This window comes from Choloepus didactylus, chromosome 1 (genome assembly GCF_015220235.1).
Source record: "Choloepus didactylus isolate mChoDid1 chromosome 1, mChoDid1.pri, whole genome shotgun sequence".
Taxonomy (NCBI): Eukaryota; Metazoa; Chordata; class Mammalia; order Pilosa; family Megalonychidae; genus Choloepus; species Choloepus didactylus.
The window spans coordinates 215,301,110-215,327,707 of NC_051307.1; the positions used below are offsets into that span (position 1 = coordinate 215,301,110).

The 26,598-nt window shown below is 41.2% G+C and overlaps 1 protein-coding gene and 1 pseudogene across 4 annotated transcripts in view; one reads left to right on the forward strand and one right to left on the reverse strand.

Annotated features, from left to right (window-relative positions):
* The window catches only part of PTPRG (protein tyrosine phosphatase receptor type G), a 686,843-nt gene that overhangs the window by 15,541 nt on the left and 644,704 nt on the right, over positions 1-26,598 (forward strand). The window lies entirely within an intron of this gene.
* LOC119506471 lies at positions 23,910-24,329 on the reverse strand (annotated as a pseudogene).

The following is a 26,598-nucleotide window of genomic DNA, read 5'->3' on the forward strand; positions in this document are numbered from 1 at the left end:
ATTGATGTGCAAATGTCTGTTCGTGTCACTGCTTTCAGGTCTTCTGGATATATATCGAGTAGTGGAATTGCCGGATAGTAGGGCAACTTGATGTTGAGTTTTCTGAGGAACTGCCCAACTGTCTTCTGCAATGGCTGCACCATTATACATTCCCACAAGCAATGAATGAGAGTTCCAATTTCTCCACATCCTCTCCAGCATTTGTGGTTTCCTGTTTGTTTAATGACGGCCATTCTTATAGGCATGAGATAATATCTCATTGTGGTTTTGATTTGCATCTCCCTAATAGCTAGTGAAGATGAACATCTTCTCATGTGCTTTTTAGCCATTTGTATTTCTTCCTTGGAAAAATGTGTGTTCATGTCTTTTGCCCACTTTGTAATTGGGTTGTTTGGTGCTATGGACTTTTAAACAGTTTTTAGGGAATGAGACTTGATAGGTGGATTCTGACAAAAGAAGCAAGTGGCAAATGCAGGTCTTTTGTATCCTGTGGATGTAAGTTTGAATCCCAGCTCTGCCCTTTCTTTCTTAGGCCAATTCTTACCTTTACTGGTTTCCTCATGTGTAAAATGGGAATTATGAGAGTTTCCACCTCTCAGAATTCTTATGAGGATTAAATGACATTGGGTGTGCAAAGCCCTCGGAAAGCATTGGTTGCTTGGGGTCTAACATAATGTTCCTGTTTTTAATAACTATTACTCAAGATTTATGAATCAAAATGCTCGTATTATAAATAGGCTCTCAATTAATGCCATGGAACCCTGTGAAAAAGTGGGCAAAATGGAGCTCAGGGAGAGTGGTGATCCCACTGCAATTAAGTGGTAGAATCAGAATTTGACCTCATCTTCCCAGGTGCCCGCCTTCATGTCCCCGTGTGAGCTAGCTGCAGAGGTGCTGGATGAATGTAAGGTGCGCATTGTTATTCAGAAATGTTTTCTATTGACAGGGATTTACCGAAGATGGCTATTAGATTTTCACTTGTCCTGGCAGTCCCCAGCTTGAAGGAACAGGTTTATAGCTACTCCTAGCATTCTCATTACTGAAATTATCTGTGTGGTAGGAAGTTGATGCCTTGCTGTATATCTCTGCATTAATGTAGTTTGGGTGCATATGGATGAGACATCCAGTGAAAGTCTGCAAGCACATGTGTCCATCTTCTTCCTGCCTCTGTATTCCCATGCTATTCAGTTTTTCTCTCCAGAGTTTGGAGGGAAATTAGCATCTGAACCAACATTCCCCATTCCCATAGCCATGGCACAAGTTGCTAATTGATCACAAAGCTCTTTTCTGCTAAAGGCTGAACTAGGCCTTGGAATCCTTTGCAAGAGTTGGCCTGGGAGAGAAGACCTCTTCTACGGACGCTGGAGAGCCAGCCTTTGAAAATAGCACAACAAGGAGAAGCATATCCACTTTTGTATCTTTGTGGATAGGTTTGCTGCTGCAAAGGCAATTTTTGAACCATAGAACCATTTTTAAATTGACTTGAAGGAGCAAGTTTCAAGAGCAGGTGCCAGGTGCAAAGGTTTCCTGATCTGTGGAATTGATTTGGGCTCATATTAGACTCAAACTCAATATTCAGGGAAAAGATTTATCCAGTCTTTTGATGGTGGTTACATCATATTTTAATTGGTGAGATCCACAAGTAGATATTTAGGGATCTCAAATTAGTTGCTTATTTTTCCTTTCTTCAAAGCCCAGAGGTTTTGCATCAGATTATGGCTCTTGGAGTACTGTTTGTATTTCAAAGTGACACCTTTCTGAATTCTTAGCAATTTAAGTAAGTGTGAATGAAGTATGGGCATAGTGACAGCAGTTTTTAAAACTGTGACTGATTTAATGGATCTTTTCTCCCCGTTGTTTATACTTGGCAAAATATCTTGTGTTTACTCTGAACACATTCAATATTACCTGTAGGGTGGCTTGTTTCTCAGAGTTTGAGTGGCCTCTGATCAGTTTTATTTTTTGCTAAGGAAATTGGAGCATGTGAATGAAAGGTGAAAGGAATTTTTTGTGAAGTTGCTATCAGGTTAAGTTTTTTGTGTTTGGTAATATCCCAAGGGCTTGGATGACATCCAGTAATCCCATATTTGGTTCCTGGGCATGAATTTTTTCCTCCCAAAGGTCCCTTCTGATGTTGAGCTTTAACTTGCTTACTATGAAATGTCTATAGGACAGCACTGTCCACTGTGGTAGCCACTCACCACTTGTGGCTCTTGAAAATTTGAAATGTGGCTTATCCGAACTGAGATGCATTTTAGATATAAAATACACACTAGATTTTGAAGATTTATATGAAAAAAAGTATGTAAACTATCTCATTAATCTTTTCATATTGATTACCCATTGAATGATAATATTTTAGATATATTGGACTAAGGCTATATTATTGAAACTAATTTAACCTGTTTCTTTTTATCTTTTCATGTGACTACTAGAAAATTTAAAATTACATGTATCTCGCTTTGTATTTTTATTGGCTAGTGCTGGTCTAGAGTATTCTTTTCTGACCTTATTTCATCTTCTAAAAAGAGCATTTCACAGTTGCAGTCCCCTGAGTGACAATAATTATCTCCCCCTTCCTTCAAAACATAGGGTCAAGGGAGATGCTTTCGTTGATGGAGAGAGGGATGCCTTTCTGGAGGAAAAAAAAAAAAATTAAAGTCCACCCTGTCACTTGGAAAGCACTGAAGTCCAGGTATCAGGATAGTGAGTTTTGGGTCATTCAGCCTTGTGTTTGCTGATCTGTGAGATGGGCTGACAGTCTCTGCTCTGTAGGATGGTTTGAGATTTCAATGAGGTAAGCTGTTTAAGACATTTAGTACAGGTCTGGCAAAGAGTAAGCACTTGAAAATAGTGGCCATTTTGTTATTTTACCGACTTTTGCATGGGCACTTAGGAGAGTATATGGCTTTGATTTCGCCCTCTTCTGGCTCCTCTTGGTGGTGCTTTGTGGGGTCTGTAGAAGGTTGCAAACAGACCGGCATGCTTAAATGGCTAGCCTGTGCTGCTGAGGAAATCCAGGGACAGCATAGCATTCTGGAACATTCCAATGCAGCTCATGTTCAACATTGTACAGAATTTGAAAGGCAGAAGGGAGCTTGGAGAGCTTCAGAGATTCCAAGTGCCCAGCAGAGGCTTCCTGACAAAAGTTCTCCTCCGTGGCGCACTCATTCTCTCCCACTGGTGGAGGAGGCTTTAGAATCCTCCCTCAAGAAGCATCCCAGGCCCTTGTATTTGCTTTCCTGGGAACTTCCTTTTACTGAGGCCCAAGTTCCACTTACAGTTAATAGCTAAACTTGTACTAGAGTCTAGCTGTGGACTCCAGGTTATTACCAGTGCGTGGCCCAGGTGTTAACTGGGCTGCGGGTTTGGTCAGATGGACTTGGCTGGTGGGCTCTGCATGTTTGCAGTGTAGCGACCTCCAGACCCCCTCTTAGGGCTGTTGGTTCCTCTCCAACAGAGTGTTAAAATGGGTGACTCTTCCAATTGGGGTCAGAGACATACAAAACATACTTTCACCAAAAAGCCCGTAGGTCCACCCTGAAGGGCTTCTGGCATCTGGCATCGGGACCTGTTATGTCAATGCACACCTGCAGGCCAGGAACTTGGGCAGTGGTGGCTGATGCTTGTGGGGAGGGGGACGCAGGACAGCTGGGAAAGCCCCATCCATCCCTGTTTAACTGTTTTTCAGGTTCATGATGGGAATGTTTCCTTCCCAGGGAATGTTTGGCAGGTTAGACACATACCTTTTGTTTAGTGTGGGTAATAAGAATCAGGGTTTCCAGTTGTAAGTTCTTTTATGAGGGATAAACAAGGATGTGGAAGTCTTCAGGTGAGGCTGTTGAAGAAGTGTTGATGGGCCCTTGGGCCTTATCTGATCCTGCCTTGGAAACCCAGGGGAGGGGCAGCAGGCCCAGGTGTGCAGGTTCACGTGGGAAAAGGGAGAAACGGAGTTCTTTGTGGCCTTTGTCATACTCTTCAGCACAACCAGATTTGAGAGTGACTCTTAAAGGAGACTTGTTCTCCTGACCATTCTGTCCACACACAGTTTGTTTCCCTTGCCAAGTTCTCAGGGCCACCCCCTTTTTTGGGAGTGCTCTCATCACCTACATCTGCAGCCAGTGACAGCCCCCTGCCCTGTCCCTTTAGTTGGGTGTGGCTGAGGGATTCTGGGAGTTACACTCCTGGGCTGGGAGTTGAACTCTTGGTTAGTATTTTCTACCAAAAGCCCTGAGCTTTAGGAAGAACATCAGCCTCCCCAGCTGTTAAGGAGGTGAGGGCTGGAGATTGTGGTGGGGTGAGGAGGCCGGGCTCACTTACCTACCGTGGTGTCCTGAAAAATTCTTCTACCCCTACAGGTATTTTAAGAATGTTACACATTAGGCCATAAGGCACTGTTTATGAGCATGGTGGGCCCTATGCTAAGGGCTGCACATGCTTTATCTGGACTTTATCCTAAAACTGTGCAAGGCAGCTGTGATACCTTGTATTTCACAGGTGTGCAAATAGAAGTTTTACTAAGTTAACAAACTTGCCAGCGTCACATAGGTTTGAAAGTGTTGGCCCCGGGCTTCTGATGTTAAAGGTGGTGATTTTCTTTTCTAAAAACTTGGTGCTTGTAATCTACATGGATAGCCATTTATGTACATCTTGTGAATTGCATTGAGGGGATTGAACTCTGGGTCCTTTAGGCTGATGGCTGAGGTTTGAAAAGGAGATAGGCTGGTGAGCGAAGACCCAAGGCTAACCTGGCCAGTTTCTTAATTGTGCAGCACTTGGCCACCGTAGGGAAACATGGTATATAAGGTCAAGTCCTTGCATGTATTCTGATACAGAACTGACAAAATGCTAGAATGTGCTTTAAACTTAGTAAATAATATGTGTTAATAAAAAGCTGGAGAAGAAACCTTACTGGGTAAGTGTGTTTTTATTCCTGCGGCCAAGAATAGAGTAAAAGAACTTAAAGATGATTATTTTTCTTTGGTTGCAGAAATCCTTCAGGAGCTCCTCGTGTGTTACCGTGGGTAACAGGATATAATTATACCCTTCATCCTCACAGGGCATGCTAGCTAGGTACCATGTTATTTCTGCTGGATTCAGGAGGCTTCTGAGTAGTTACAGGAAAGTAATGTCTTTTCATGGAGGAAAAATATTTGTGTTTCCTTCATCACTGTATTAGAAAAGCATGATCCTATACTTTCTTGTCCTCTGACTTTTCGGAGGTATAGGATCTTGGTCCACTCAGGTGTTTTGGTCCATAATATTTTTGCCACCCATCTGTAAGTAAGGAAGCAGCTATATATGGTCAGGGATGAATATTTAACTCTTTTTTTCTTAGTGGTAGATACCTCTTAAGGCTGAATTGGTGGAAACTATTTGAATAATGATCCCTTCTCACTGTGCTCTCAGTTGGTTCTAGCCTAGGGAAGCTCTTGTAAAGCCCGAGTCATCAATTCCCTGAGAGAAAGTTGCCAAGGTTTGTTTTTTTCTTTCTTTCTTGCCACACCTGCTAATTAGTTCCAGACACTAGCTAATCAGACAGGGAGCATGAAAGCTTGGGAGTGAGACAGAAGGTCAAATTGGTTGTCTTTCTCCACACAACTGAAGCCCTTGTTTTAGTAGAGATGTTTCACAGGCTCCTTTTTTCCCCTAGTGTTCCAGCTCTATTTCTGAGTGCTGGCTTGGCACAGCCATGGGGCTGCTTGTCTCCTGTGACGTTAGATTTATATGTACCAGTTTGAGAGCATGTGGCCATAAGAATGTGAGGGAGAGAGCAGAGGCGCAAAGAAGGGCACAGGATAAATTACTAGGGAACCCATTCTTCTTTATCTTGGCAGTTTCTATACCCTGATTTTTGGGGCCATGAATGCTGAATAATAATACGTAAATGATAAAAGTTATGAGGATTACAGCCACGTGTGGCTGAAGTAGTAAGAGTTTTCAGTACATTATTTCTTGTTATCCTGGCACGAACTCTGAGATAGATACTGCTTCTCTAGAAGGCAGTGGAGACAGTGCGAGGTTGAGTAATTGATCCAAAGTAGCAAACGCAGCCAGGCAGTAGTGTAATTTGAATCCAGGGAGCCTCTGTGTCTATGTTTGACATGAGTGGAGTCAGTGTTGAATTTAACCGTGTATTCTTTTAAGGCTGTCAGGATGCTGGGAAGGGAAGGATGACCACAGTGACTCTTGGGTGAAGCCGTTGACTTCTGGATCTTACTGTTTCCACTCCACAGATAAGGAAATGAATGTCCGAGTGGGACAGCATTTTTTTTTTTAAACCATAATGGTGTACCCTCACTTATATTATTGCAAGGAAAGTAATGGGTTCATGTTAAATATTAGTGGAAACTCCATGTGTTTAGTACTTCTTGTGTTATGGAGGTTCTAAAAATGCGATAGAATTGGGGAAATAGGATAAAGGCTCCTAAAATAGTGTTCGTAGCTGTGTAAGGTTGAAAATAATAAAATGCTGAAATTCTGACTCAGCCCCTAAGAATTCAGGAGCAGTAGAGGAATGAGAGAGAGAGAGATGCTTTTCTGGTTGTAGGTGCTCTGATGCCCTTTGAAAGCCTGGCTGATATTTTGATGTGCACATGGAGTTGGGGGAACTTGGGAGCGGGGGCAACACTGAGCCTCTGAAGGTGGTTGACCTTGCTGGGAAAATGGACTTGTTCCTAGGGGAAAGTCACGAAGTTCTGGCATCTATGTCTGCTTTAGATCTTAGCTGCTTTCTTGTGGCATAAAGCCGTTAGTGACTTAGCGTGCAGACGGATGTTGCAGAGATTTAAGGGGCATGCAGCCACTGTTGAATGCATTGGCTAGACCCTGAATGCCAGGCTGAAACATTTGGACTTGATTCTGTTGTCAGTCGACACTTTAAAATAGGGTAAGGAAAGGCTAAACAACTTTCTCATCATGGTTTTGTAGACTGAGATTGTATTGTCTCCCTGCTCTGTCCTGGACTAGCTTCGATCCTGATTTCCTCATCTAGAAGATAGGATAATGGTCCCTCTCTCAGAGTCAATGTTGGAATTTAATGAGAGTACAAATAAAGCACTGGCCCCTGAAAATCACATTGCTGTTGTCATGGTGGTGGTGCTTGTTCGTCTTATTATTATACTGTTACTGCTTCTGCCTGCCTAGCATCCCTTTGCTATTTTTTGCTAGCAGTGTCTTTGTTACTCCTTTGGAATTAATCCTTCCTCCACAGTCTTGATGGGATTGTCTGCTAATTAAGGGCTCTGTGCATCCCCGTTTAAGGGTGGTGGGTAACCCAGGCTAAGCTGTTGCACCTTTTTTCCATAAATTGGAGACTTGGGCCAGTGACATGAGGATGCCGTCATCTCCCTTGATTTCCTCTTCCCTGAATCCCCACGGCTGCTCCGCTCCTTGCCCTTGCAGAAGCTGGGTTGATTGGATTCTGCGAGATGTCCAAGCTCCTTTCGATACACTCTATTTCTGCCTACATTAAGCAGGGGTAAATTCTGATCATTTTCAACCAAAGAGCACCAAAACCTCCTGGAAGTATGGAAAAGGGTAGGTAGCTAGAGGCTAGACACCTTGAGGACAGGAACAACTCTCACCCTCTTGCCAAAAATAGTCCTTTAATAGTCCTTTCATTCTTCAGTGTAGTTGTTTCAAGTTCGTTCATTATGAGTTTCTTATCTTCAGGAACTCGAGGACTTTTATTTTGGTGCTAGGGACAGGTCTCCTGAGGACACGTGCTGATAACACTTAGCCTTAACTGCTTCTCTTGATTTTATTTGTAAATTGGAATCCTAAGGATCTGTAAGGAAACCAGTAAAACTTAATTGAACAACATTTAGAGTCTGAATTAAAAAAAAATAATAAAAAGAGTTCATAATGGTAAGAGGCCCTGGAGGATGAGACTGATGCAGAGCTGCTTGTCTGGGTGTGTATTTTGTCCACACCTAATCCTGTCTGTCCTGTTTTAACTACTGCTTAGACTGCAGGCCAGCTGCGTGTCTGATTGCCTCAGGTTCATCTCTTATCATATCTTGTCCCCATTCACTGTTTCCTTTTCTGGCATTATTGGACAGCAAGTATTCCAACCTAAATTAAGATCAATAAGAAGCAATTTCATTTGCTTTTAACTACTAAGACAAGCTGCTTCCAGCAGAGCACTGTACTTTCAAGTAAAGTTTAGTTGTTTTTTTCCTAAACTCTCTTTGGCTGGTGCCCAAAACACATTAGTTTTTCAGTGTAGGACTTCACATATATTGTCCTCCTTTGATTTAAGACCTTGTTACCATCATCTTTTTAAAAGTGCAACTGTTAGTATTTGAATTATTTTTGCGTTTTATAGATCCTTGGCAATCAAAACATTGGTGGGTTTGCCCAGCCACCAAGAGGGAGCTTGTTAGAAATGCAGAATCTCAGCTCCACCCAGGTCCAATGGAATCAGAATTTACATTTCAACAAGATACCCATGTGATTTGTTGCATATTTGAGGTAGAAGTCTGCTGTCTCTATGTTTGAATGGAAGCATCATTTTACTCTTCTTGTTTTTCATGTCCCCTCCTCCACTGATTGCTGAAGTATAACACATTTTCCATGTACAAAATGGAGAAATTTAGAAAGACACATGGAGGAAAATAAAAGTCATCTGTAACCTTAACATCCATTTATTTATACGCTTTATTTGTACCAACTTTACCATGTTGGTATATAGCTTTTTGGTGGCTTGTCTGTTCGTTTAAAAACAAACAGACAAACAAACTGGAATCATACTGTGACTAATAAAGCATCTTTTATTAGCATACAGTTCAATTTTTAGGAGATAAAAGTTTAAGACATGAGTCCTTCGGTTACTGCAGAAGATTCTTGAAGAGGCCTCCTTACCTCCCAAACCTGTATCCATTTATTGGGAACTTACAGTGTGCCAGGCACTGTTACCTGCCTATAGAACCATCAAGTTGGTAATCATGAAAGAAAATGAAAATTAGGACACTGGGTAGGCTTTTGAATCCTAATGTGTTTTTGGTGAAGCCTCTGTACAGTTGAAACAATGGAAATTATTAATATGGTTGCTTTTTGCTTGGTTTTCCTTTTTAATTTCTTTTCCTTGTTTTGTAAGTATGGACTATTGGATTAATTGCTACTTTAATTGCTTTCATTAGATGATAGCTTCCTCTTACTGAGTTGGCCTTTTCCATCTCCAGATATCTAGGATTGGAGCTTAAGGTCAGAAAAGAGAACCTCTTCAACAGGGAAATAAAAAATGGTGGTTCAGTGGTTATCTTGGCAGTGGAAGCTTGCTAATTACACTGCCAGTTGTATCTATTTATGATGGAGGCCCTGGGGACCCAATTAGCGGGTCATTTTCATGTAAGGGCTTTGGGATTGACTTTGGACTCTGGCCTGTGAAGATGATACAGCAATCAGCCAGCACCTTTTCAGACAGGAGAATAGGGGATGGATTTAGATTTGTGTCACCTTGGATGTCTCCAGTTACTGATAGGAAACTAAAGCTGTCCTGTTCCTTCTGGTCATTTGAACCAACCGTTTCTAAAGTTGTCTGTCTGCAGGGTAAACGGTATTAGAAAGTTGCTGCCCTTGAGAGAGGCTGGCTTTATGGGAAGGAACGGAACACAGGGATGAGGCCAGCAGGATCCTAAGAATCAAGGAGCCAGAAGCTCAGGGAAGGGAGAGGCAATGGGATCCGGAAGGGGAGCTGACATAACCCTTTGGGCTGAATGCCCCATTTGTCTTGGGGCCGTCTCCCTTCCCTGGAAAGACTCTTGGATCCAAGAGTACTTGGATTCCTTGACTAGCAATGATCTGGAAATGGCAGGACACCAAGAGACAGACTGGGCAATGGTTTTCTCTCATTGTTTCTTCTCTGCTACTTGTAGGGCTAGGTATCACCCAAGTATGTGTGCCTGCTCTCGGGCCCCTGTCCACAGGAGGGCTGCCGAGCTGGCATGGCTCGCCTCATGGGTAACGGTGTGCAGGGTGAGGTTGCCTGTGACAGAGGCCATCTAAGGGGCCACTGTTCAAGATGGAGAAATGTTTTGACTCCTTTGTTTCTTACCCAGGGCAGAAATTAAGGGCCCATGATGACTTGATTTTGGCTTTATTTGCAGCACCAATGGGCAAATTTCACCTTGTAGTAAAATAGGAATATAGATAGGAAACGGACATGTTCTCTATTAAAGAGTTTTTAACAGAAGACTTACGGCTCTCGTTTGTTCTTTTTCCTTCCATTTTTAAATTTTGAAATAATTTACAGAGAAGTTGTAAAAGTAGCACAAACAATTCCTGAGTCCTCTTCTGCCCAGATTACCCAAATATTAAGTTCACCATATTTGCTTTTTCTGTCTCTCCACACACACACAAATGCACACACATTTTTTTCTGAACAGTTTGATGGTAAGTTGCAGGCAGGATGCACTTTGACCCTTAAATACTTCAGAATGCACTTCCTCAAAACAAGGATAGATTCTTTCATAAGAACAGTACAATTATCAGTATCAGAAAAGTTACATTGTTATAGTTCCATTATCTGATGGGTAGGCCTTATTCAAATTTAGTCACTTATCCCATTAACATCTTTTATAGCAAAACAAAGGTTTTGTCTTTTTGTTATTAAGCTTTTTTTTTTGTTCCAAGATCCATGTACATTGTCACAACTTGCATTGGATTGTCATTGTCCTGGCTCTTTAGTCTTCTAAACTCTGAAACAGTTCCTCAGGGTTTCTTTGTCTTCATGCCCTTTGTCGAGTATGGGCCACTTATTTTGTAGAATCTTCCTCAGTTTGGGTTGTGTGATGTTTCCTCATGATTATATTCAGGTTGTCATTTTTTCTTTATTGCAGTTATATGTCCAGTTTCTAAAAAGGGCCATGTAGAACTTCTTCTCAATTTTTTGGATTGTTTGGGAAACAAATGTAGAAGATGGGAGTGTGGCCAGAGTTGGTTATTAGATAAGATCTGCAGAAAACAACCCCTTCAGGTTGGGCTAGAACAAGTGTCCCACAGCCTCAGGGAATCCGAGGCAGGAAGCTGTGGAGTTAGGCAAGAGATGAGGCTCAGATGCCATGAGGGCGAATGAGCGCTGGTTTCCCGGATGCATTCTGGTGGGTGGTGACTGAGCACAGCACGGCTCTTTTGGAGTGCCTGGGCCTGGTCTCTGTGTCCTGTTTAGCATGTGCTTTCCCAGGATAGCATCATCTGTTTCTGATTGAGATGGATGGGCCAGGAGTCTGGGAGCACCTACTGCTGGGGTATGCATCCCTGGCATTTAATTTTTTCTATAATTAAAAAAATAAATTACCTACAGCATATACGAATATGTTGTTTTTTAGAACATTTCCACTAAAGTTTAAGTCTGTTTACTACCTCCTCTAATCCTGTCTCTCTGGAGTATAAATCTATTTTTTTAGTATATTTACATATTATATACATTTATACAAATACAGATTATTTTTACATAAACTATACAGGCACACCTCGTTTTATTGTGTCTTGCATTATCATGCTTTGCAGATACTGTGTTTTTTTTACAAATTGAAGGTTTGTGGCAACCCTGTGTCAAACAAGTCTATCGGCACTATCTTTCCAACAATGTGTGCTCACTTTGTGTCTCCCTGTCACATTTTGGTAATTCTTGGAATATTTCAAACTTTTTCATTATTGGTACATCTCTTACGGTGATCTGTGATCTTTGATGTTACTGTTGTAATTGTTCTGGGGCGTCACAAACCATGCCCATATCAGATGGCGAACTTAATTGATAAATGTGTGTTCTGAATATTCTCCTGACCTGCTGTTACCGTCTCTACCTCTACTCGGGCCTCCCTATTCCGAGACACAACAATGTTGAAATTAGGCTGATTAATAACTCTACAATGGGCTAAGTGAAAGGAAGTGTCCCTGTCTCTCACTTTAAATCGAAAACTAAGCCTCTTGTGCCAAACATTTAGCCAAGTTGTGAATGCAAAGGAAAAGTTTTTGAAGGAAATTAAAAGTGCTCTTCCAGTGAACATGTGACAGATAAGAGAGTGAAACAGCCTTATTGCTGAGAAGAAGAAAGTTTGAGTGGTCCAGATAGAAGTTCAAACCAGCCACAACATTCCCTTAAGCCATAGTCTAATCCAGAGCAAGGCCCTTAACTCTTCAATTCTGGGAAGTGAGAAAGCTGCACAAGGAAAGTGTGAAGCTAGCAGAGGTTGGTTCATGAGGTTTAAGGACAGAAGCCATCTCCATAATATAGAAGTGCAAGGTGAAGCAGGAAGTACTGATGTAGAAGCTGCAGCAAGTTACCCAGCAAATCTAGCTAAGATAATTGATGAAGGTGGCTATGCTAAGCAGATCTCCACTGTAGATGAAACAGCCTTCTATTGGAAGAAGATTCCATCTAGGACTTTAATAGCTAGAGAGGAGAAGTCAGTGCCTGGCTTCAAAGCTTCAAAGAACAAGCTGTCTCTCTTGTTAGGGGCTAATGTACCTGGTGACTTTAAGTTGAAGCTGATGCTTATTTACCATCCCGAAAATCCTAGGGCCCTTAAGAATGATGCTAAGTCTTTTCTGCCTGTGCTCTATAAATGGAACAGTAAAGCCTAGATGACAGTACATCTGTTTACAACATGGTTTACTGAATATTTTATGCCCACTGTTGAGATTTAGTGCTCAGAAAAAAGATTCCTTTCAAAATATCGTGGCCACTGACAATGCACCTGGTCACCCTAGAGCTCCAAGGGAGATGTACAATGAGATGAATATTATTTTCATGCCTGTTAACAACATCCGTTCTGTAGCCCCTAGATCAAGGAATAATTTTGACTTTCAAGTCTTGTTATTTAAGAAATATATTTTATAAAGCTATAGCTGCTATAGATAATGATTTCTCTGTTGGATCTCGGCAAAGTAAATTGAAAACCTTCTGGAAAGAATTCACCATTCTAGATGCCATTAAGAACATTCATAATTCATGGGAGGAGGTCAAAATACCAACATTGACAGGAGTTTGGAAGAAGTTAATTCCAACTCTCATGGATGACTTTGAGTATTTCAAGGCTTCAGTGGAGGAAGTGACAAGAGATGTGATAGAAATAGCAAGAGAGCTAAAATGAAAAGTGGAGCCTGAAGATGTGACTGAATTGCTATAATCTCATGATAGAACTTGAATGGATGAGGAGTTGCTTCTTATGGAAGAGCAAAGAAAGTGGTTCATGAGATGGAATCTACTGCTGGTGAAGATGCTGTGAACATTGTTGGAATGACAGCAAAGGATTTAAAATATCGTATAAATTTAGGTGATAAAGTAGTGGCAGTGTTTGAGAGAATTGATTCTAATTTTGAAAGAAGTTCTGCTGTGGGTAAAATGCTATCAAACAGCATCGCATGCTATGGAGAAATCTTTTTTTAAAGGAAGTGTTGATCAGTGTGGCCAACTTCATTGTCTTAATTTAAGAAATTGCCACAGCCACCCCAAGCTTCATCAACCACCATCCTGATTAGTCAGCAGCCATCAACATTGAGGCAAGACTCTCCACTAGCAAAAAGATTACAACCTGATGAAGGCTCAGATGATGGTTAGCATATTTTAGCAATAAAATATTTTTAATTAAGGCATGTGCATTGTTTTTTTTAATGGAATGCTATTGCAAACTTATAGACTACAGTATAGTATAAACATAACTTTTATATGCACTAGGAAACCAAAAAATTCATGTGACTTGCTTTTTGTTTGATGGTTTGGAATGAACCTGCAGTGTCTTTGAGGTATGCCTGTATATTGTATTTATCACTTTACTGCTTGCTTTTTTCTATTAATGGCTTTTTAAAAACATTTCATTGTTGATGCAGAATACATTTAACAGGGTTCTTTTAATTATAGTATGGTATACCATTGTTGAGAATATGTCACAGGGGTAGTTAGCTATTTTTCTGCAATGGTCATTAAGGCCACTTCCAACTTATGGGCAGTATTAAACCCGTGTGGCAGACAACAGTCTTTTATATGTGCCTCCTTGTGCATGCTTGCTAGCATTTGTTTAGGGTTGGTTCAGAGAATTGGAGCTGCTGGTCATTGGATAATAGAGATGAGGATCCCTGGCCAGCCTTTCCCTCCTTCTGGTTCTGGGCAAGAGTGTGATTCAGTTTCTGTAGCTGATTCTCTTAGCCTTGCTTTTTGTGTATATTGTTTCTTTTTCTTTGTTTTTGGAGGTCAGGAGTGCCCGGGGATGAGCTTCTTGTAATATTCGCAGGCCAAGTGTACACGAGCATGTTGATGTCCGCACACTGTGTGGCTGGCCCAGTGATGGGTTTTCCTCTCTCTGTTTACTGTGGAGTGACAGAAAAGATGTGCCATTTTCCACAACATCCTTGTCTTAATGCTCAACTGTCTTCCAGCAGGAGGGGCCAGTGGCATCCATCTCTGGGTCAGTGGTGTGAAAACTAGATGGAGAGGCCGTAGGAAGAGGGGAGGGCTGTGAGGAATGTAGGGGAATGAGAGATCCTGCAGACACAGGCTTTGAACTAGGCAGTGAAAGTGTGAGATGTCTCTATTTAGAAACATTCTGCGAAGCTCCAGGATATGGGGAGGGGAGGATGAGCTTCGTTTGGAACTGGGTGGATTCGATTCAAATCCTGTTTCTGGGCTTTGTGTGTGGATCCTTGAGAATCCATCGTAAATGGGGAGTGGGGAGGTTCCAGAAGGATAGTGGATATGAAGTGCCACACACAGTGCCTGAGACTTACCATGTGCTGATTGTAAATTCCCTCCTGAGCTTGGTGCTGAGACTGCAAGGAATAAAAAAGACATGTTCTTGCCTTCAGAGCACTCATGGTCTGGAAACTGGCATGCGGGTAAATGAGCATTAAAAAATATATATGATGAATTCAAAGGAGGAAGGAGAAACTGCTTAGGGCTTCTTCAATAAGAGGACACTGGGAAATAAAATAAGGAAACTTCCCTCTCTCTGGAGTTTGAACTGTGCCAGAGCAGGTGGCTACTGTAGTGTGCTGTTTTTGCTTAAAGTTAGGCCTATACAAAATTACAAATTATTTTCTTGTAGTAAGCACTAAGTTTTTTTTTTTTGAGGGGTATGTGGGGTGGGTGCAATCTGTCCATCTTGTGAAACTTCCATACCCGTTCTGACTTTGAAAATCACTCTCTACCTCCCTGAAGCCCTGTTGGTTCTATGCATTACCACAAGCATGTATTCCATAGGTTTAACAACCCTACCAGGAAGAGATCTGATTTTTCCCAAAAGTTTCAGCAATTATACTGGGGCTTCAGGTAGAGGGGCTTACTGGACCCTCTTTGGACCTGGCCCTCTGTTTGATCTAGTCTTGAAGGTATTTTCCCAGGGATAATAGAGATGCTGACCAGGCAAACAGCAAGGCATACTCTGAATGGGCCCAGGGTATCCCATATCTGCACAGCAGCAGCAGCAGCAGCTGGGGCTTGTTTGAAATACATGCTTTTGGAATCTTGGGCCCCATTCTGGGGGTTCCTGGCTCAGAATCTGTACTTCACAAGATTCCCCAGGGGATTCCTATGCACATTGGAATTTGAGAGCTGCTGGGCTGGGACAAGTCAAAGCAACCTGGCTGGCATCCTTAGGTCCCCTCTTTGCAGCCTTTCCCCAGGTACACCCCAGGCACCTCCAGCCCCCTTCAGAAGAGACACCTTCAGAACCCTAAAACAGAGCATGTCAGGAGAGAGGCCCCATTAGAGTGACCTTCTTTTAGATGGCCCTATAGATTCCTTTCAGCCCAGGAACCGGTATTTCCTTTATTGGATAGGAAAAAAATAGTGAGATTACAAAAGAAAAGGAGATAGCTCAAATTTTCCTCACAGTCAAACCACGATGGTTACATGAGTAGACAGAAATCGCCCTTTAAAGTCTATTCCTGAAAAGTAACTGTGTATACAGTTCTCATTCTCTTGGTTAAACAAAATGATACTGTTTTCAAAATTTGGAGATGATTCAAGTTTTTATAATAACCATTGCATTTGCTTTTCTTCCTGTTCTCTTCATCTCCTTTCAGATGGAGACATTTTTAATGAGGAGAGGAATTAGAAAAGGGGGTCAGGGAAACCAAAAAGAAAGAAAAATTCTGCTGAGCTTTCTAGCTGTTCTCAGTTCTTTAAAGTACTTGAAAAGTAATATTTTGTTGCTACTAAATTTAATTAATAGCTAGCCGGTACTCATCAAGACCTCATTTCTTTCAACCTTCAAGGCAATTGGAAAAATACGCAGAACTGTGTATTATCACAGCAAACGAAATTCTCTTTTTTTCCTTAATCACTTAGAGCTTTATCAGCAATGTAGGCAGCAGATGGGCAGCTGTGTTTAAAAAATAAAATGCATCTCAGGTTGTTCACTGTGGCATGTAATGAATGTGTATTGATTGTTAGAATTACTTTTTAAAAAATAATTTTAAAACCAGACTCTAAACCATGTACGTACCAGGCATGACTCTTAACTGGCATCCAGCTTGTTCCTGAATGTTGGGGTTGAATCAACAAGTATTTGGATGCCTGTTCTCCTGCACCTAAATGGAATTAAAGAGAAAAAGAGGATGAATATGCTCTCCTGGGAGGAGGGGGCGTGGGGGATTACAAGGCTGTGTTTCTGCCTGTGCAGAGTGCAGCTGGCGGTTGTTAGTGACATGGACATTTCTTCCTTTCAGAGCAGACCAAGTATGGATTGACTTGGTGGCTGATGTGCAGAGAGGCCCAAGTTATGTAGGTCAGGCTGTAATTGTGGCCATCAGATATTGGGAGCCCAAGCAGAAGAGGCAGTGATTCCAAATGCTGCTTCATGTCCATACCCCTTTCCCATCCATATGAGTTATTTTTGTTGAGGCATGTCCGGGGCTGATGTTGTTTTGTTTTTGTTAGGCAGAGTGTTACTCAATTTGGCAAATATTCATTAAGTATCTACCTTGTGCCAGGTTCCTGGGACAGCAGTTTGAGCCCCAAATCTGCCGTTTGTTTGGGCCTGCCAGTGCAGCTGACATGCGTTTTGCATGTCTGTAATTTATACTATGCTAATAATCTGGCAGACCTGCTTTCAAGCCTGTTATCAATAAAGCAGCACAGAGAAATCTGCACAGTGTGTTTGGGGAAATGGCTTACAGAAAGAAATAAAATGTTACCACAAAATTGGCCTGATCTAAGCACAGCTAAACTCTGAAAAGGAGAGGGAATTGCTACAATTAGTACCCCTCTTTTTTTCCCCTTTTAACCATTCTTAATCTGTTGTGGGAAAATGGAGGAGTTTTTCTTAATCTGGATGGAAAGTGGGAAAACCAGCCTGTTATTTGTTTACAGATGTTTGTCGTTTAGTCAAAACACACAGATGACAGTCTACGTGTTTCAGTTTCCATCTGGATGTGGTGTATGTGTCTGTATACAGAGAGTGGTAATAATCTCCCACCTCCCTGGACAGAACCCAGCAAGATGTGGGGCATTTCCTTTGTACCCAAAGGGAGATGTTTTGCTGTCTGTGTTTGCTGATGGACAGTTTATTTCCCCATGGGTGGGTGGTAGGATCAGCACAGTGATAATCACAATTTAAGGTAACAACTATACTTCTATTTTTCACAGATGGGGGAAAAAGGCTGATGATGGTTTTACTTAGCTGCACAGAGAATTGAACTGAAATAAAACAATGGACACTCCAAGGTGTCTTTTCTTACAGCTGGAATGTATCCTCAAAGTTTGTTGCTCTCTAAGTTGTGCCAACAGTGTTGCAGTTCAAAAACGGGCTACATTTGAGAACTTGGGTAAAGCATGCATTTTCTGAAAATTATTAGAGAAATTGCATTTTGATAACTTGGTAGCTTGGCTATAGGCCTTGACCTATCTACTAAATAGAGTTAATGTCATACACGTTAAGTATGCTCTGTTTATAAAAGGTACCATTTACACACAGAGCAGCCATCAAGCTCTAGGTGTCTTAAGATTTACAGATACGACTGGATTTGTGTTTTAGAGTCTTTATCGGTGTTATAGATTTGGGTAACTGGTTTATACAATGGCTAAGAAATCAAACTGTTGTTCACTCTGGATAAAAAGATTTTAGAAAATTTGTATGTTGTATTTCTTTTTATACTAATATTTCTTTTAGTAATCTAAGTTAGAGGTGGCTGCGGACTGAAGTGTTGTTAGCACCATTGTATTCTTTATCAAGACTTGAAAAGTGAAAATAGGTTTGAAAAGAAAAGCTTTTTAGCTTCTTTTTTTCATTTAATTTACACTTTGCCCACCTTCAAGGCAAAACCTATTTAAACAGGACAGTTAGTTTAGGAAACAAGTTTAAGCAAACTAAATGTATATTTGGTATCACTGCTAATGTTAGGCAGTTAGCCTTGACAGATTGCCTTAGCAGGTATGGAAAAATGTATGGCTTTTAGATAAAATAACTTTGACAAAAAGGTATTTCAGGACAGAAAGCAATCCTTAAAAGTTGCTTATCTTTGAAATGCTTAGGCTAAGGGAAAAGTTTGTCATGATTACCCCTCATTCTGGAACCCCTAAAATTATTCTCCACTTTTTTTCACTTTGTATATGAATGCACTATATATACATATTTAGCTTAAAATTGAATGGAATTTTACTTTAGGTTCACATTATTTTGCTTGTGTGAGGGGGAGACAACATGCATATTCACTTATACAAGTAACAAGATTATTTTGCAAACAAAAAGACTAATTTTGAGCAGTGGCTTTCAAACTTTTTTTAAAAAGAATCCTTTCCTGTTGAAGCAGGGTATGTGGAAAACCTAGCTTGGCTTCTTGGTTGACAAATGATTGTTGGGTGGGGGCTGGGATCTTGGCTTCCATGGACTCCAAAACAAGGTCTTTGTTTTTGGTCTATTCCAACTCTTCTCTCATTCCTGATAAGAAAATTTAAGTCTGGAGAATTTGAGACCCATTCAAGGTCACAATGAGTTAGTGGCAGAAGTGGGTTTGAAACCCAGATTTCCCCACTTGCTAATTCATGATGGTTTCCTCTTTGACAAATGGAAGGGATGGTGAACAAAAATGATAATTGCATGAATATGCATTTGGCTTCTCATTGCTTTTCAGAAAGTGGATCCTTTTATAAGGTTTTTATGCAATTTAAACTAACTTTTAGTAACTGTATATGTGATTGAAATAAATGGTATAGAACATTTCATGTCAAATTTCTCTCTCCCCATTTGTTAGCTGCAGGATACCGCCAGTTGCCCAACTTGTCTATGGCAGCCGAGTTCAGTTGTTAAAAGGTCTGAATTAATCTTTTTACCACATAGCGTTTGGTGTTAGATTGCTGTCCTAAATGTAGTAAATTTGCTTTAACGTTCTCTGTGTTGTTTGCTTACATCATATGTGTAATTGAATCCCTAACAGTGGATAAATTTGCAAGGAAATTGAAAACCCTGTAATTTTTTGACAGATTTTGCAAACTATTTAATCACTTTATTTTTTGCCACATATTGATGTTTATGTGAAGATAGGTTAGTGATTTATTCGTGTTAGTTGTAATTAGGGTCATTTCTTAAAATATGAACTTTATCCCCTTACAGCATTTTAGAACCATTATCTTGGCATATAAACCAAAATAAAACAGTATTCTAGCATGGAAAATCCACTTAAAGGGTATAGTTGTTGCCACAGTTTGTTTTTCTTTACCAACCAAGATAACGGCTTTGAAATCAAGGGGCATTGGCCATGGGAAGGAGCTGTTGGCACGGAATGAATAGAAATTTTGCACATGGTTGTTTTGAAACTTGGCTACTTTTGTTCAGGGTTGACTGGTCTCAATGGTAACAAGCTTAAAATGAAATAATGCCTTTTTGCCAACACCATCTTGATTCTTCTTGTATGGACTGCTTGAGCCAATGTAATGCATAATGTAGAGCAAAACAAGGAATCAGTAAAGCCATTAAGCAGCTCACTGTCTGGCTAGGAATGTTGATGAATGGGTCCACATTTCCCCTTGGGTGTTTTTATTCACCTCAGGAAGAAAAGGAGTAGACCAGTGAAGTAGAGAAATTGAGAACAGCTTTTCTCGCTTGATGAGACAGTGCAGCCAGTCTCTTTTGTCTGTTTACCTTGGAGATTCCTTACCTTACATATGAACTAAGACAGGAGGTTGGCCATCCTGTTCCACTGCCTTTCTGTCTCCTAATTTTGGGTTTATTAATTGACAATAGAGTGGAGAGTTACCATACATACTCATTAAACCTTGGGAATGATTTAAGTTGCAACTCCACTTCGTCACGAGGGCAGTGCCAAGAGCTTCAGTGTGGTGGCTGCATAGCATGAGCTTGAATGGACAGCAAGAGGGCTGGTTTTGTGTCTCTGAAACCTCAAGAATGGCTCTGATCAAGCAGCCTACAGATTCAAAATTAGAAAATACCTGTTTTGTTTTAACAGCGTTTTCAGGGTGCTTTCCCATATCCTTCATTCCTTACCACAGCAAATGTATTCATGAGTATGTAGGTTATGGAGCCTTCATAATAGAATAAAATGGAGTGAATTCTGTAGATGAGCAGGAATACTTTGGAATCTTCCACTTATCTTCTATTCTTTATGTGTCAAAAAGCTTAATGATTCTTATTCCCACTCATTTGCGGGAGACTTTGCTTTATTTTAGTCAAGGTCAGTGTGTTGCGGGTGTTGGCATGTGCAAGAATCATTACACAGAATAAGTATTTTACTTTTTGGGTGATTCAAAGGTAATCTTGACTCTGAGACCTCGTTACATTGACTTTGAAACTAACCCCCCCACCCCCAACAGATGGGGATCCATTGTATTAACTAAAATTTGGTTGTGACATATCTTGCCTTTTTGGGGAAAAAAGAAGGCCTTCAAGTTATATATTTGCAAGTCTTTGTTTTGTGTGCAACCTATTTTGCAAATAAAATCTTACTTGAAATCTCAGTACATGAAATAGATGTGAAAAAATTTTTCTCTGATTGAATCAGGATAGATCTGATCTGGTCAACCACCCCTTTCCTTGGTATTGCGCTCCCTCATCCAGAGCACAGGGAAGACACCAAGGAAACCATATTGTGTACGCATGTTTGCATTGTGCGTGGGAGTTTTAGCACCTGGAGGGAAATTGCTGCAAGTAAGGATATTATAATATTATATCCTTTGGATAATTACAGGTTATTTATGGGCTCAAATCTGTTCATGGCATATTCTTTTGTTCATTTATTTGGCAAAAATTGAATGCAATTTGTATAAGATGCTGGAGATTCAGAGACCAATAAGACATTGTCTCTTCTGTAAGAGTTCTTAGTCTGCATCCATCCATCCCATGTATTTATTGAATGCCTCCTATGTGCTATGCCCTGTTTGGAAAAGTGAACGAAACCAACAACTAATACCTGCCTTCATGGAGCTTGTGTTTTAGTGGGGCAAACAAGCTAACATATGTTAGAAGGTGATGAGTGCTAGGAAAAATGAAATAAGTTGGGAGGCAGGGGCGGGGGGGTTGGATAGGTTGCCTCCTGTTTTAATGGACCCCTTTGGAAAAAGTTGACATTGATTAAAGATGTGAAGGAGGTAAAAAGTTAGGCATGTAGCTTCTGGGGGCAGAGGGAATAGACAAGTGCCTCTCATGCATGTCTCATTTGGGTTCCACAATTACCCTGCAAGATTGCAGATCCTGTTTTAGTCAACATAAGCCAAGGCTAAAGTTATCTAGGATTAAGTGCCTAGGAAATAGTGGTGTAATTCTCACTATGGCTTTGTGAGAGATACAGCTAGCTAATTGGACAAATGACTCTATGTGACTGTGTGAATGGGAACTGTCTTAGGTGTCTATTTCAAGCCCTCCTAGCCTTTTGCCAGCTTGTGTGCACTGGAAGAGATGAGGCTGTATCTGTCTTGCTCACATGGGTCTCCAGAGCGCCTGACACGAAGTTGTTGCTCGTTGTATATGTGTCAAGAAGGATCAAATATGGCCCTTTTCTCCTTTGTGGCTGAAGCTGCAGAGAGGGTGAATCCCCAAATGGTGGTGATAACACAGTTCAGAGGGGAATGTCACCAGCTTGGTGGTGTCCTTCAAGCATCTAGCTTTGAGGCTGGGTCACGGAGCAGGTTGCAGCTGAGGCTCCAAGTAGCTGCCTCACGTGCATGGGCTTCTAATTTTCTCTGTGGGTCACACTAAATAGTCCATTGTTCATCAAGGAGTGGGGAAATTGATTTCAAATTACTTCTGTATTGGTTAAAAACCAAACTGCCACGAATGCTTTATGGGATCAGGGAGAAGATAGGCCCAGGGTTTTAGCTGCACTAAAACCTGCTTAATTAACCAAACATTGTCCATTACTGTCTGACAGCCAGTGTGACCCTCTTCTGCAGAGGTGCTTGGCTTTGAAGACCATAGTCCCAGGGCCCGGCTTACCTAGGACCTTGTGATGGTGGAGAATTTATTGTCTGTGTGCTTCTCTTCTGCTTCCTGCAGTCCATGGTTTGCTAGAGCTCACCAGCTCACAAGAGACAACTATTAACATTTTCGGGAATTTTGTGAGCTGGTTACTAAACACAGCCTTTTAAAATGTGAAGTTATATAAACTTGCAATTAAATTGTATTTTTGAAAAGGTATTAAGTACCCAAAACTCATCACTTCCTAATTATCTTAATATTATCTATGCTCTTGAAGTTCTTTACGTGTATTGTATCTGTATGGTAGGAATACTTTATAACGATGTGCTGCTGTACCTTGCTTTCCTATTCTCTCACATTGCTAGTTTGAAATTGACCATGGTGGGAATATTCACACCATAGAAATTGGGAATTGCTGTAAATCAGCCACCTTGATAGAGTCTCATGATAAACACTGACCAACATACCACTTCCTCCAATGTTTGGTTATAGGTTGCCTATTGAGACGTCTTGCCCAGCTCAAATAATAAAAATAAACATAAAAGCCCATTTGTATAATAATTTTAGTGGGTTCCTTATGTACTAGGTATTATTCTTTTCTGCCTATCTTCTCATTTAACTCTCTTGTGTAAGTATCATCATCCCATTTATCAAATTAGGAGTTGGGGTCTGGGCAAGTTGGAGCAGTGGTCCCTGTCCCATAGCTAGCCTGTGGCATACTGGGTATTTTTTTTTTTTTTCCAAGTAGAAATCTTTTTTTCTTTTAAATTGAGTGCTTAATTCATACCATTTTCTCTCTTGGCTGTTATTCTGTTAACAATAGGTCCTCACCTCTCAAGAATGCGGCATCTGAACTGGCCAAGACAGAACCAGTGTTAAGCCAGGCAGCAAACCAGGGCTTTCAGAATAAAAAGGAACAGGCTTTCCCTTTACTTAGAAAGAGATTATGAATCAGAAGCTCAAAATCTCTACTTTCCAAATGTAGAAAACCTGGAGTTCAGTGCAAAAATGGAAACCAACATGTATCAGGAATGAAGTATATAATAACCTTAGAGTATCTCCTCGTATGCAAAAGGTGAAGATGGTTTTTTGAGAAACAAATATCCGATGATCTGGCCTCTTCTATTAGGAATGGCCCCACTCCGGCATTTTTAAAGGATGATGTTTCTGTTTCCTAAACAAATGTATGAATAGGGATATAATGGGTCAGAATAAATGAACTCATGCACAAGAAACATTCCTGTGTAATGATTTTTGGCTGCTGAGAATATTGAGCACGTTATTTCAAAGTGGCAGAATTCAGGACAATCTGAGAAAAGAGAACTAAAAAGTGACAGCTAATTTTGCTGATAGGTTTATGTGGGACCCACATGCATAAAACCCCCAAGAGCTCCATCATCAGAATAAGTTAATTTGTACATTACAGTGCACGGAACAACAGAAGGAAAGGCACTTTCTTGGCGAGCAAATGAAAGGCATTTTGCAAAAGGTCCGTCTCAATCTGAAATGGAAGGACCGGAGCCCAGTGCCTGGCGGTCTTCATTAGCTTGACCCCTCCCCCTTTTTGGTTTCGGTGGCCCCAGGGGGAGCTGTTTCCTCTAAACCTCCTGACTTCTTCTCTTCCTCTTCCTCCTTATCCTCCTGGGGATAGAGTTCTGGATATTTCTGCATGCAATCCTGCATGGCCTGGAACTGGTCTACACAGTCTTACTCGTTGACATCCTTTGTGCTGTAGTGGAAGCAGGAAAAGGCCGACTTGAACTGTTCCCCACAGGGGCCACTGGCCATTCCCCCAAGGCATGGGCAGTTCCAGTTCATGTCTCCGTTTAACACTATCAATCCGTGTTCCTCATGCGGATCGTTGGGGTTGTCCGTGACCAGCTCTGCATTACTTGGAGTTTCATGGTCTTCTTTGGTCACAAATATGATTTGATCCTTCCCTTCCCGCCAGCAGTAGGCCATCACTGCAGCTGGGCGCTCAGACCTTGCAACAGCAGCAGTGATGGGGATGGTGACAGCTGCTCCACGCCGTGACCTCTCGGTCTGAACCCATATTGGTCACAGTCTGTGACCACTCTATTATACCACTGCCCTTCGTCAGAACTCGCCTGAGTTTCTCCCCAGAATTTAGCTGCCCCAGATCTAAATGGAGGGTTAATTGTGGAAGAGAAGGAGGAGCTATTCTTTGTAAAACTGTATAGAAGCAAGGCACCAAGCCAGGTGCCCTTCTGTATTATTCCCTAACTTCATCCTCATGATAACTCTGAGTTGTTCCTGGAACTGTAGGGCAAAAAAGACTTGAGTCATTAGCCGAAGTCACAGAGCTAGTAAGGAGGATGGCTGAAAAGGGTGCCCATGTCTGGATCCATAGGTCCCTGTTGGACCTTACCACATTGTGTTCTTCAGCAAATCCCATATCTTGATGAGCAGGTGCATCTGATTTCCTGATCCTTCTTCTTGGTTGAGGTTTTAGCCATTCATATTTTCATTTTCTCATTCAGTTAGTAAGAATTGAGATATCGTTGATGATGAGCCAAGGACTGTGCTAGGGAATTGAGTTTTAGCATGTAAATAAATATTAAGTGCTCAGGGCCAATAAAACAACTTTATAAAAAAGCTTTAACATTTTTTTCTTTTTTACCACTTCAACAATTTTTAAGTGTACCATTCAGTAGCATTAATTATATTTACAGTGCGCTACCATCACCACCACCCATTACTAAAACTTTTTCATCACCCAAATAGAAACTTTTTCATCACCCAAATAGAAAGCAATAATTTCCCAATCGCCCTTACCCCAGCCCCTGGTAACCTCTAATCTACGTTCCGTCTCTGTGAATTTGCATGTTGTAGATATTTCACATAAATGGAGACATACAGTATTTGCCCTTTTGTGCCTGGCTTATTTCACTCAATGGAATGTTTTCAAGGCTCAGCAATGTTGTAGCAGGTCTCCAAACTTCATTCCTTTTTATGGCTGAATACTATTCCATAGTATGGATATACCACCTTTTGTTTATCTATTCATCTGTTGGTGGACACCTGAGTTGTTGCCACCTCAATGGAACAACTTTTGTCTCAGAATCAGAATGCTTTAGAGCCCTCCATGGTCACGCTTCCTTAAAAAGGTCACGAGGTCCTGCCTCTTTCTCTGCTGTTCTCCTGGTTGGTGGCAACTCAGCACAACTGATGTGTTGGTTTTCTATTGCTGTATGACAAATTACCACACATGTAGTGACATTAAACAGCACAAGTTTATTATCTTAGTTTCCATGGGTCACAAATCTGGGATCTTTGCTTAGGCCAAAATCAAGGTATCGGCAACTGGGGCTGTGATCTCGTCTGAGGCTCAGGGTTCTGTTCCAAACTCACTGGCTATTGACAGAATTCAGTTCCTTGTGGTTGTAGGACTGAGGCCTCAGCTCCTAGAAGCTGCCTGCCTTTCCCTGCCATGTGGCCATCTCCATGCCATGGAGGTTTGCTTCTTTGAGGCCAACAAGAGAAATCTCTTGAATCTTTTTAAAAGGCTTATTTGATGAAGTCAGGCCCATACAGGATGGTTTCCCTTTTGACTAAAAGTCAGCTGATACAGGACTTAAGATCTGTAAAATACCTCCTCCTTTGCTGTGTGAAGCAAGTCACAGGTTCCACCCCTACTCAAGGGGAGAAGATTCTACAGGGTGTAATGCCATGGGTGAAGATTGTAGGGCTATCTTGGAATTCTGTTACCATATCTGGAATTTCCTGCTGACACTTCTATGCTTTTGGGGCGAGACTCACTTATTCTCTCCCCTACCATAGCCAGGTATGTCCATGTGGTTCATGTTAAGGCTGTGGTTTGAGGACACTGAGTGCCTAAACCTTGGCAGGATTTTTGTAAACAGCCTTGGCTTTACTGAGTGTTGGACTTAGTATCAAGCTATTTCTTCAGACCCTTTACATAGAATCCCTCTGGCCGCAGCCTCTGGTGTTCTTCTTTTTTTTTTTTTTTTCCCTCTTTCTGTTTGTTGAACATTCTTAATTTCAGACAGTTTAGGGGAACATTGCATTGAGTTTTCAGTTGGAGAGAAATCAGCTCAAAGTAGCTTAGGCAGATAGAAGAACTTTCTGGTGCAGTGGGTTCAGATATGGCTGGATCCAGGTCTTCATACCAAGTATCAGGGCTCTGTTGTTTGTTTATTTTTGTTTTTTTGGTGTTTTTGGGCTAGCCTTTTCTGGCAGCTTTTGTGAT